A 13,913-nucleotide genomic window follows, 5' to 3' on the forward strand; every position below is an offset into this window, starting at 1 on the left:
CGCCACATCTTGTTTCCTCTTGTCTTGGCTTGTCGTCTGCGATTTATGTTTATGTACTATCTGCATTTTACTATCATGCTAAATGTGATTGCAAATCTAGAATTGATATTGAGTTAATGTGAAAAATTGAAGTAAATTGCTCTCAGCATAGAACATACCTAAAATTTACAATTGGGGACCATTGATACGATGTCATTCACATTCCAGTGATTTTTATACATTGTTTGCTTTTAAATTTGGGGTGTAGATTTCAAAGGAGTTTGGCGCCCATTTGCGGTCAAATCTGGGAACAGATAGTTTTGTGGTCCTATAGCCATCAGATTACCACCAGAAATTTGGGTATTAGCATTATTGATTGCAAGTTTTGTAACAAAGAGGAACAAATGTGATGGTTGGGAAACCAACATGGGTGATCCATGGGGCGTGCAGACATTCTCCATTGGCATTCAGCCCGGTGGTCTTCACTTCGCCAACACTGGAGGAGACCATAAGGTTAGTTCATTCTCATTTTTATTATTTGTCCCGTGCACATTCCATCCACTATTTTCGTAAAATGCTATCTGTTGATTAAAGTACTATTTTCTCATGATTTTATGGCACGAGCGTACTGTTAGTTTTTTTGATGCATCTAATGAATTTACTACTTCCGATGAGTTTGTGCCTTGTAAGGTCCGGTCATAGCTGCTATGCCATATCATGAAATGGCCCAATTGGAATTGACAGATAAAAATAGCCCTAACCCAAACTCTAGCATTTTCCCACCATAACAATCGACGAGAATGGTCTCAGATGCATGATATTTGTTAAGTGCCAGTTCTAGTTTTGGGTATGGCTATAACAAGAATTGATGTTAGTTTTATGAACACTAAAATAAATGAAAACTGAAATGAAATGAAACTTTTGTTGTTGTCCTCAGAAGACCAGAACAGGATCTATCGGTGTCACGTAAAATGGAGTAGACAAGATTATGGGGCGTTATGTGTATTTTTCCCCAGGAAAACTTCAGTCTTTTTCTTTGTATTAACAACCCAGTGAGTCTCTGTATGCACTCGAGAAAACCAAGAGAAACTGAGCTGTAATCATCATAAAATATCTCTCATTTAGTGTAACTGGCAAAAACAACCCTCCTCTACCAGTGTATCCCGAATCTGTTTGCAATGAAAGGATATTCTATCAAGCCACATCTTCTGAACAAAAGAAATTGATATCCACTTGACCAAAAGAATGAGCTAAAATTTAAGGAAACACCTCTGATTTATAACCCAAAGTTCCCATCAGAACAAGCTGAAATGAACAGTAAAAACATTAAAGGCCAGATGCTAAGTCACATGGTTCGTGTTCGAGTTCAGGTTTGGATCGAATTCAAATTTTTTGATGATGTTTGGATGAGGTTTGAACCTCAAGGTTGAGGTTTCGACAAACCTTGTGATATAGGCTAGAAGTCCTCACAAAAGTGAACACAAGTCGTTGGCATCATATATCAGTGCCTCATATTATGCATCCAGGAGTGAGAGTTCTTCCTTTGTTGTTGGCCTATCAGCAACACTGTTTTTCAGCCTGATTATTTGAGCAATTTCAAAAGGCTGAAAACTGCCTTTTAATTCCAAAACTTGGTGTCAAGCACCCTGAAGCAATATATTATTAAGAGCTGATTCTATAACTTCCACCACCACCTGAGAGTCGTTGTAAACATCAGGAGAAGACAGTTTGAGGAAGACTTCTATTTTGAGGATCAAACAGGTAGCAAAGATATTAGTGAAATTGTTATAAAGCCCAACCTAGGCCCATTTTGAAAATGATTTTTTTGCTATTCCATGAAACCAAGCCACTTGCTTCAGCCATCCCCAGGTTTCAGCTGGATGATTCATCTAAAAACCATAGTTTACTGTGGGGAAAGAATGAGGGGATTTACCTTACGCTGTCTTGGAATCCTAACCTTTGCACTCGACTCGCAAGGCAGTGCAACCTTCAAATTAATGATCACCTGCATTGCAGATGGGTATTTACTATTTAGAAAGAGAATGGAAGCATTTTGACACAATCATATTGACCATATAATGTAAAGAAGTAAGCCATGAATATGGCTAGATCCTTTACATTGAGAAAGCCAAACATTTAGTTATTCCACAATGCAAGGGCCATTCCTTTTCAGCCGATTATGGACAAACAAACCTAACAAGTTCCAAACATCCATTCAAAAAAGGCAGTGAGTGAATAAATGAACACTGGTTTCAGTTTTGTTATTGTACAGAGGGAAAAAAATGTAAAAAACTAGCCTTTGTCATCCTTTAGAAGTAAGCCATGAATATGGCTATATCCTTTACATTGAGAAAGCCAAACATTTAGTTATTCCACAATGCAAGGGCCATTCCTTAGCCAATTATGGACAAACAAACCTAACAAGTTCCAAACATCCATTCAAAAAGGGCAGTGAGTGAATAAATGAACACTGGTTTCAGTTTTGTCATTGTACAAAGGGAAAAAAAACTAGCCTTTGTCATCATTTAGAAGTAAGCCATGAATATGGCTATATCCTTTACATTGAGAAAGCCAAACATTTAGTTATTCCCCAATGCAAGGGCCATTCCTTTTCAGCTGATTATGGACAAACAAACCTAACAAGTTCCAAACATCCATTCAAAAAGGGCAGTGAGTGAATAAATGAACACTGGTTTCAGTTTTGTCATTGTACAAAGGGAAAAAAAACTAGCCTTTGTCATCCTTCATTGTGGAGGACTTCATGGTCAAAGCTTGATTTGACACTACTAGCCAAAAGAACAATTCTACTTTTGGAGGAGACTCTAACTTCCATAATATCTCAGCTCAAAAAATAATGAGAAACAAAACACCTGTGTCACTTGTGGGAGATTATTTGCAAACCTTTCTTAACAACATACATTTTGGAGTCTAGATTAGACATTTAAATTTAATGGGTAGTTCTTGGTGCTATGTACGTGTTTCACTTTATGGTGGTTTCATATCAATTTAATGAATGGAAAATATGATTTGTATTACAACAAAATAGCCATAATAATGGCACTCCAATTATACATATGGATATGGTCAACAACATGGGAAGGCAACAAGTGCAGCAACCATGTAGGTTGGGTATCTTTGAAGTTGAAACCTGTTGCATCTAGAAGCCAAGTAGTGTACACTTGGCTGCATGGCAGGCTGTATTTTTTGTGATACTCTCCAATTTTGTTGAGATGTCATAGGAGAATGAAGGCACATTTGTATGGAACAACCCACCCAACAGTTAAAAACCTTTCCATGAAGAACTAAAAGGATTAAAAATGTGGTTGTTCAATCAATAAAATTCATGATGTACGATGTTTTTGAGTTTGATCTTTTTTTTTTAACTTTTATTTGCACTGAGAAAATGACTCCTCTCTATTTCATCTGACTAATAAAAATGATCTTATGATGAGTGTTCTTTAAGTTTGAGCACAAAACATTTCAATTATTTTCACAATAAGAAGACAATTTTTAACATGCAATAGATCAATATATTTCAGGGGAGGTTAGATACTGATGTAAATCTTTGTGGTCATACACAGGACCACTATTCCATCCACAAGCATTTAAATCCCCTTTTAGATAGTAAGGCAAATCTGTTTTTCACCTATATTTATTTGATCATTTTCTTGCATTTATGTTGGATAAGCACTTACCACTGGCATGATAGGTTGTGTGTAGATTTATATGGAAATGGTTGTTGTTTTTTTATCAAGTTATCTTTTCATCCACTCTTCATGTTTGTATTTTGTGTTAAATAGTTTCTGTGACTAACTGTGAGAAAATTGTATTTTGATAAAAAATGTTGTCTTGATATGGTTCCATTTCTCTCTTAGCTGCATTTTGATGTCTATATGCAAAGAAAAAGTGACCAAGCCATCTTTTGTGTTACATAATACTGTACACATATAAACCCAAGAGTCATATTATGTGAGTGTTATGTTTACTGAACAGCTAAGCTATTGGCCAGCTTAGTTAATGGGTACACAAAGGAAAGGTAGGCTTGTGTAGTTTATGGGAAATTAAGACTGAAGCAGTTACTAGTTAGAGCATTTGTATAATATATGAACTATGTGCCAACTCAGTAAAGAATGTGCAGCCAAAAATAAAAGGCAGACTTAGTAAAAGGATTGCATAGCCAAAGAATAAAAGGTAGGCTCAGTCAAGAATGTGCAGCCAATAAAATAAAGGTAGGTTCAGTAAAGAATGCCCAGCCACTAAATGAAAGGTAGGCTAAGGTATTGTTCACATAATGCCTCCATCCTGTTCACATAATTCTTGCAATCTCAAGCTATGTATATGCCCCAGCAGTTCTAGGAAAGGCACCATAGAATATTGCTCATTGTCTCCTACAAGTTACCTCTTTTGGTGAATGGGCCCTTTGTGTTGGAGATAGTTTGTTTGAGTTATCTTGCCAGAGGTTCTTTGTGAAATTATACTTTCAATTTTATATAAATTGTCATTGGAGTGTTTTGTATAGTTCCTACCTTGTATGAGTGCCAATAAGTTTATATGGGAGAATTTCATTTTCCTCATTTTTTTTTGTGTTTTCGTTTTGGAATGTGCTTCCTTTAAGCTCATGAGAATCATTTTAAAAATGGGAAAAGGGGTTGGGCACTGCAAGTGGCACACTTGCTTGAGTGAAATGGATTTTGTGCGGTTAACCATTGAACACAACTTACACGTGTCTGGGTATATCTGAAAAGATAGCACATTTATTTATTGTGTAATATCCCAAACGGGATATTTTGCTAAATATCCAACAATTTAACTCAACCAAAATTCCACCATAAAATTACTATTCAATTAACAGAAGATTGTCATGTAAAATATAACAAGTAAAGTGCATGCAATTTAATAACACAATGAACAAAAATAATCTCAGCTTTCATTATAATAAATAACTGAAAGAGTGTACAGGATGATATAACTGAAATAATTAAGATAGATAATTTGGTCTCCAAAACTGATATGCTCCAATGCTGAAACTAGCCCTCCAAAACTGAACTGATATCAATCACTGCACCTGTGAATTCTGGTTGAATCCTCCAAGGTGATGAGGTGGGTTTTCGTCCACTCTCACCAAAATCACCCGAAGGTTTCCGTCCTGGGGCTACTGCTGAAGTAGAGAACCAGGTTCTCAACCTCTCATACAAGGAGAAATATCAAATCCAAGATGTCCTCCTATGGCCTCCTCCTCCTCTTTTATAAATATGATGGACCCCTCTAGAACCTCCTATTTTATTATTATTTTAATCATGGAGCACTTTTCCCTCTTTTTATTTCAATTAAAATATTTTTTTAATTGGAAAAAGGGTAAATTGGCCACCATGCCTCCTCAGGTCACTGAAAATCCCTTCTAACCATCCCATGTTGTAGATCTTCTCATTCCAGTTCCAACGAGCTATTACACTAAGATGCTCTGCCAAGTATTGCTCCCGAAATGCCACCTTAAGCATAATTAATTGAGGCAAGCCCATTAATAACTCTGTTTTTTGAAAATTGTCGGAATGCAATGGAAAAAAGACAAACTGTGCGGATGATGGAATATACCAAGCAAATGCCATCGGACCTCATAATAACTCCTCAAAACCCCTCCAAAATCCCCTAGGCTCGTTGATGATGCCAACCTATACCTGTGACCTGTGTGCCCCCAACTTTGAAAGTCCATCCTAACCATGCCATAAGGAACACCGAAAAAAGGAACATCACAAATCCTCTCACCCCAAGATTGCTTTCCCTCAAGCAATCCATATCTGTCGACCAATCTGGCAGTCCCATGCAACTGAGAATCAATACCTGGATCCCATACAAACCACTGGGTGATATTGTAGCTCCGTGCCACCCAACCAAGAACGGCTCCCTCAATGCTTGGATCCCAGACTAAACTCTGACTTGTCCTACCTCAACAGATCCTCCTGGATCCCAATGCCACCATAGCCACTCATCAACACCCCTATCCCATGGATCTAGTTGTGCTCTGTCTCCAGCTATAACTGTTTCTCCCTCAACTGAATCCCAACTCATCACCTCTCTCCATTCTAACCCCTAACTTAATCCAATGTCAATCCCATTCTCCTGATGCTGGGGTGGAATGCTAAAGAGTTGTCAATCTGTATCCCATTGCTAATTGGAGCATGTAGTATTTGTTATGCTTACCATCAATATCTGTATCCCTCTCCACTATGCCCTTGACTAAGAATATCATACCATCAATATGATACCAACTCATGATCTCCCACCAATCTAATGTATGGACACTTGTGCAAGGAATACATCTACTATGCTAATACTGGCCCATGTTCAACTCCTGAGGCTCTGCCCAGTAAACCAACCAAATCTGTCCAAGAAATCCTGCCCCTCTCCCTATAATGGGAAAAAGTGGGCAAGCGGTGCTGCAAACCTTGTCTATGTACTCTTGGAGAGGGATGTTGCTTGAAAATGTTGCAGCTTTGTTGGCTACCACTACATTTGTTTGCATCTCATCAATGGGTAGACCCAAATATGGATGCGCTTCCATCTCCCTCTTCTGATAGGAAACTCCACGCTTGTCCAGTCCACCAATCTCCTACAAAACTATCCTGTTAGATTCCAACACCTCCTGAGGACAAGTGTCTATAAATATTGCCACCCTGCTAACTGTCTATACATTTGTTTTGCTCCTCACCAATGACTGACCCCAAGGGTGGCTGCTCATCCTCCTCCATCACAGGCTCAATATGAGCCTCCAACTGGCTCTCCCAAAAAGGCTCATCATGCATACTGTGCACATCATCCTCCTCAGCTGACTCATGCTCCACCATATGCTGCTCATGCTGAATCATCACTGGTGACTCATCATCTTGAATGTCTCCCATAGGGTCCACTGACTGCTCACCATACACACCTAAATATAAATTTGGCTTGTTGTCAACAACTCCACATGACTCATGCTCCTCAAAGGCATCCTCGTATGAACCCATGGACTCGTCTAAAGAAGAATCCTCACCCTGAAAGTTAGAAGGAATCTCCTCCTGCTCTACCTCTGTCATCTCCTCAGTGTCACTCAAGCATGAGTGGTCAAGTCCCCAAGGTTCCTTGCAGATGAAGCAAAGTCCCTTCCTCCTCAATTCATTCTTGCTGCATGATCCACCAAACTTGAGCAACTCCTCCCTGGTCAATTGTCTTCTGAACAACCCAATGTTTTGCTCAACCAACCTTTCAGCTAGTTCATAAGCAGTAGGTGAGACCAATTGTTCTCTCCTCCAAATGGTCAACAATTTAGTTCACAATCTTCTACAAATGGCATCATGGCTTTCCATACATGAGAACAAATAGACTACATGTGCGCTATCACTGTGTCAGGATGATGTTTCTTAATGCTAAAGAAGCATTGGAACATGTGCAGGATTATATCATCACACTCCAAATCAAGCATGATGTCATAAGATCTAACCAGGGCCATGGCTTCTAGAATCTCAAGCTTCTTTCCAAAAGTAGGACCCTCACCGTTATCCAAATCCTGAAAGATATCTACTATCAATCTGAAAATTCTCCTTATTATGCCATCACTGTAAGGAGCTATAGGTGTGGTTAGCACTATGATATTGCTGAGACAGGAGGCAACTGGAAGTGTGACCCCTTCACAAGGGTACTCCAAGAACTTGTTTTGTATTAGGGCTAGCATAGCTGGTTTTAGGGCCCAAATTAGTTTCTTCCCCTCTAACTGGTGTACTTTGGAAAGAAGTGCATCCAGTTCTTCTAGTTTGAGAAGAGATTTCACTGTGACCCTCATGTGTTTCAAATCTATCCCAAGATTAAAGATTTTGTGTCCCAACTCATGTTCTTTCTATGGTTGTTCTTGCTGTAGCACAGTGAGTATCCCCTTGGAAAGGGATCTGTTAATTTTTGCTGCAAATTTATTAAGAGATTTTATGAAGTTCTCATCCATGTTTTTGTTCAGTGATAGCAAACACCTCAGGCTATTTTATGCATGACTTTGACTGACAAACTTTCCAACAAAATTTATCATTTAGCAATGTTATACAAGGCTGCCTCAATCCTTGAGACTATGACAATAATTTGACTTTTGAGGACTTAGTCATAAATGACAGATGAACAACAACAATATAAGGCAACTTTATAGCAATATCTGTAGACTTATTGTTCTAGCACAGTCAGAGCACTCTCTCTTACATTTGGCTAACATATAATTACACACTTTGTCCTTGACCATCGAAAAACCCTTACATGAAACTTATGACAATACCCTACTCATATCACATTTCATCAAATCTTTGATTTGGCTCACACTTCACTAAGACACTTTACAATCAGCTATGAACCCTGTCCTCAACACATTTGATTTATTAAGCGCTCAGAAATACATATGCAAGGGTATTAATGTTGTTATAAACACAGAGGATAAAAAGTGTATAACAACCCGAACTTGTGCTTAGATTTAGCTGAAACAAGAAACCTTCCCACGTACAGTGAAGTGCCCAGAACACTGGCTGATTTGATTTGAATATCTTTTTCTGTTTAGGCTGCTACAAGTATATATATACATTGGCCTTTAGCTATTGACCAACAATTCAAACCAACAACTGATAAATTTTGCTTAGAAATGTCTAGTCTTTAGAATACATACAAACAACTCTAGATTAATGACTTGTCCTGCAATTCAACATGTTTTCTACCCAACGAATGCTACATGATATGCTCAACATATAACATATTCGGTCCTCAGAATGCGGCTCCCACTCGAAGAATAAAATCTACCTCCTTCGTAGACGATTCAGGCAATTCAGCGACAACGCTCTCAATTATCCTATGGACAACAACATTTAAAGCTGGGCATGTGGATGGCATTTATGGATCCTAAACTTTATCAATGGCACAATACGCCCTAGCCAACCCTTTTGCTCGATCTCTATTCATTCTCTAGCAACCATCGTATTCTGCCAAAGACCTTTGATACAGGTGCACACCTTGTTCTCCAACGAGTGGAATTCAACTTCCCAATGTGTTCGATGCACACAGAGTCAATATGAACAATCCAACTCCTGTAGGCACGATGGGTCAAAAGTCAAACCTTCGTGATTGACTCCTCCATCTGGACGTGTTGCAATAGGAAGGATGATTTGTCGCTGTTAGTTTTTGTAGCATCAGATGTGTTATAGCCACGAAATTTGGTGGAGAGGCTAGAATACATGAGATCTCCAAAACCTAAAAATTGTTTCTGGAAATTCGCCTAGAAGTGTCCTAATTAGATTATTAACTGTTTTTTAAATATTTCCCAAGTCGAAACTTAGGTAATATGGTTAATTAATCAGTATTAATTGAGATAAGGTGAGAATCATCTAGAAACTCACATGAATCGATCCAAAGATGATCCTGGCCATTGATTAAGTTTTAATTTTGTCGTTGGTGCTCCAATAGTGGATTATAAGAGGAGATCGATGTGGTGATGGAGAATACACCAGTGTCGATACTCAGTTGCCTAGGCAGTTCAATTTTCTCAGTAGCAGTAGCTCAACAAAGAAGATAGAGCCAAAGGGTGAGTAGCAGGTGGAAGAGGAGGGTAGCAGCATTCCAGAAGGAAGGTTTCCAGTTCCCGGAAGAGGCAAAGGAAGGAAGGCCGAAATTCTCATAGGGCTAGCAAGGTAATTTCAAAGGCAGAAATTAGTTGTGGGGTGAGAGGAAATTCTCACAATAATTTTGCCAGCATTTTCCTTGGATTAGATTGCCAGTTGGCATCTAAATTATTGTACTCGTAATTGTTGCTGAAGAATTATAATAAAACCCTCATCTACTGTACTGGTTTTCCCGCATTGGGTTTTTCCGGGGACAATTGTCCGAAAATCACTGCTTCAAAATTCTTGTGTGTGTGCTAAAATTTCTAAGTTTTCAGTATATTATTTTTTGTAGTATTCTTATGGTTAAAATTGCAGTTGTGATTTTATTCATTGTTTGCTGTAGCAAATAAACTTCATAATTAAATTTTTAGTTAGAAGAATAATTTCCAGTTGCTGCAATAGATAAAAATTTCATAGTAGAACATCTTTGAATTGACAACAGTTTGAGGGTTTAGCTCAACAATTAATAATTTGATTTGCTCCTGGAAGGATGGCTCAATCCTAACGGAATTCGCCTGTATTATGGAGCTCGACTCCCAACAATATTGCTACCTGCTACGCGACAAATCTCAGCACCTGTAACTAACTCGGCTCCACATGAAATCTTGGTGCAGACATTTACAACCCAAGCACTCAACAATCACTCTGTCAAGGAATGCGACTCCCTTCCGTCCGTGGCTTTACCAGCTGGTTCAATTGTCATGTTGTTCACCCTCCAGCAGTGATTCGAACCATAATCACCTCGCTCTGCAAACAACAATTAAACAGATAGGCAGATGAAATGCACCAAATACGTCTACCTCTGGTAAACAGATGACTCAGCTCAGGTAGTTGCATCCGATCACTACGCTGTCATAATTTTTGGATAGATTACTTTACGTCGATTGTCCTGAAGATAGTTGACACCGTTGAATTATCTGACATGGCTGGCCACCTAGACACTTGCGACCACAAAATCTTGTCCCTGACGGCTCAGTTACGATGCTAGTGAACTCTATTTTGAAGAATTTAGGGACGTAGCCGTGCCTCTCAATTGGATATGGGGTGGTTGACAACTCAATCCGCCAAATGATGATTGACCCACATATTTCAATCAATCCCTTTAATTAATCAAATCCACGTATTAAATACATCAACCTCCCCAAGACTTGATTTTGGGTCAGCGCAAACTCGGTCTCGTGACTATAGCGAGACTCGGCCAATCACCAACATCTTATTCGACACAACTTTACAAATAACCACACACCACATTTCTTGATATCTAACGCTACCACGCTCTGCTACTACGATATGAGTATGCCATCACACGTCAACAAATATAGCCAAAATCCTATATGCGAACAACCTTTATCAATGCATATCTTCACTTAACGATTTCTGCAGCTTCTATGCGCACAACAACATTATATTCAACAACCAGTAGACGTTGCCGCTCAGGAAAAAAATATACACTCGGTCTTCACAAGAAATGAACTTGGCAATAATTAGAATAACTTGATCTTCCTCTGCAATTGATTTGTGGTAAAACCCTCAGGCTGGCACGAAAACCAGCTCTGATACCACTGTAATATATGGAATGAGATATTTTGCTAAATATGCAGAAATATAACTCAACCAAAATTCCACCATAAAATTACTATTCAATTAAAAGAAGATTTCCATGTAAAATATAACAATTAGGGTGCATGCAATTCAATAACACAATGAGCAGAAATAATCTCAGCTTTCATTATAATAAATAATTGAAAGAGTGTACATGATGATATAACTAAAATAGCTAAGATAGATAATATGGTATCCAAAACTAATCTGCTCCAATGCTGAAACCAACCCTCCAAAACTGAATTGAAATCAATCACTGCACCTATGAATTTTGGTTGAATCCACCAAGGAGATGAAGTGGGTTTTCGTCCACTCTCACCCGAGGATTTCCATCCTGGGGCTACTGCTGAAGTAGAGAACCGGGTTCTCAACCTCTCATACAAGGAGAAATATCAAATGCAATATGTCCTCACATGGTCTCCTCCTCCTCTTTTATTAATCTGATGGACCCCTATAGAACCTCCTATTTTATTATTATTTTAATCATGGAGCACTTTTTCCTCTTTTTAATTCAAATAAAATATTATTTTTAATGTGGAAAAAGGGTAAATTGACCACCATGCCTCCTCAAGTCACTGAAAATACCTTCTAACCATCCCATCCAGGAGATCTTCTCATTTCAGTTCCAACGAGCTATTACACGAAGGTGCTCTGCCAAGTATTCCTCCCGAACTGCCACCTTAAGTGTATTAATTGAGTCAGACCCATTAATAACTATGTTGTTTGAAAGTTGTCGGAGTGCAACGAAACGAAAGGCAAACTGTGTGGATGATGGAATATGCCAAGCGAATGCCATCGAACCTCATAAAAACTCCTCAAAACCCCTCCAAAATCCCCTAGGCCCACTGATGACGCCAACCAATACCTCTGACCTCCCTGCCCCCAACTCTGAAGGTCCATCCTAACCATACCATAAGGAACACCAAAAAAAGGAACATCACACCTTGATCTTTTTTTTTTTCTGGTTTTGAATGGCTAGATTGTCACCTACTTCTCACATGTCCACAGAGTCATATCTCCAATATATCTAGAAATGGTCATCAATATGGTGTATAATTTTTGCTCTTAAAGATGGCTAATATTTTGTATGATCATGAAGTTTTTCCAATTTCCCCGTGGAATTTTTTAGACATACTGTATTTTTCTTTTGGCCAATAGGTTTTGGTTTAGTTGTAAGTAGTGTCGATTACATCATGATTTCATGTAAAACGTTGTGATTATTGATGCTTGAGAAAACATACCAGTTCAAAATAAAATCCCTTTTGAATTGATAAGTAAAAACTGGTTCAAAATAATGATCTTTGTTCATTTTCAGTTGTTCCTTCGTGAATGAAATTTGTTGCCTTGTTATTCAGATTTCATTTTTTGCATATTTTGTTACACGTGCATGATACTGAGAGATTGTTGTTGTGTTTTTTGTTTTAAATTCTTCCCTCTATTTGTTTAAATAAAATGAACATTTTTATTTATATATAATCACCTTCATGGCGATGCACATAGTACATAAATATATTAGTCTACCATAACTAGGTTCCCTATTTCAAAAATGAAAATAATTAAATATTGAAGACCAAAACAGACAACTTAGTGTAAGCGTCTAGCCTTAGGACAATTACCCAAATTTACAAAAACTCTTTAACAAGTTCCAAGAGTTTTTTGATATGTGATTGGGATTCAAACTTTCAAGTCCAACAAACAGAAGATTACAAAACTAGGCTATCAACATATGAAAATAAAACTACCCTATCAGGTTGTGTTAAGTTGTTGTAGGGCCACATGATTTCCTATGGTATCTCATCCTAGATTAGACAGAAGGTTACAAAATTAGGTAGACAACATATGAAAATAAACATCTTAGATGGCCTTGTTGAGCTGCTGTGGGCCACGGGATTTTGATATGGGATTTCCTCAATCGGAACTGGTGGTTAACAATTTAGTATTTCCGTGGATAGCATCTACAACTTCCTTGATATAATTTTGTTCATATTAAATAGTTCACTATGAAGTTTCCTAATGTTTGAGACATTGACTCTGTGATCATTAACCATTTTATCTGTGCAAGTTTTTGACTGGTTGAGTTTTTGTTAAAATTGGCAACTAGGGCCAAATTCCACCTTAGGACAACTCATATGATGGAGATGATTATTGCACTGGATTCCTCTTTCGGAGAGGTACAATTTTGATATGAAGATCATCTCATTCTGATAAGTAGAAATGGAATTAGGAATTTATTTCTCCTATGGACAAATTGTCAAGGTCAACTTTAGTCAAATGTATGCTCATGAAGCCCAACAGATGTGTCTTTTCACCCTCAACGTTGTGTATAAATAAGAGATACCTTTTCCTCATTTGGACATCATCCTCTCATCACATCTTCTTCTCTCTCTTGATTGGGTCAAACAACATTGGAGGCTTCTCTTTTCTACTTCGCACGTGTGGCTGGGTAGCGCTTTCTCTTCTTCGCACGTGTGGCAGGAGGCCGAGTTTCTTTTGGGCAAAACAGGTTGAAATTGCAGAGCGTTGACCAATGAGAGTTTGACCAATGTTGACCTTGGTTTTTGGGCTAGAATTTCGCTTTTCCTAGGCTGCATTTATTGGCACAGAAATCGAGGCATTTGGAGTGGTTTGACCAATGTTGACTTTAGGTTTGACTACATAAAATTACAACAGACTTTC

General features: G+C 38.2%; 1 long non-coding RNA gene across 1 annotated transcript in view; it reads left to right on the plus strand.

Moving 5' to 3' along the window:
- The first annotated feature begins 289 nt into the window (after positions 1 to 289).
- LOC149149856 (uncharacterized) overlaps positions 290 to 13,913 on the plus strand; it is a 32,426-nt gene continuing 18,802 nt past the window's right edge. Inside the window, exon 1 of the long non-coding RNA XR_016262393.1 lies at positions 290 to 492. This is a non-coding gene — a long non-coding RNA (uncharacterized LOC149149856). The remainder of the gene's footprint in view (positions 493 to 13,913) is intronic.

This window comes from Pinus tabuliformis, chromosome 9 (assembly GCF_031772625.1).
Source record: "Pinus tabuliformis cultivar Carrire ecotype Pingquan chromosome 9, CPIR1, whole genome shotgun sequence".
NCBI lineage: Eukaryota > Viridiplantae > Streptophyta > Pinopsida > Pinales > Pinaceae > Pinus > Pinus tabuliformis.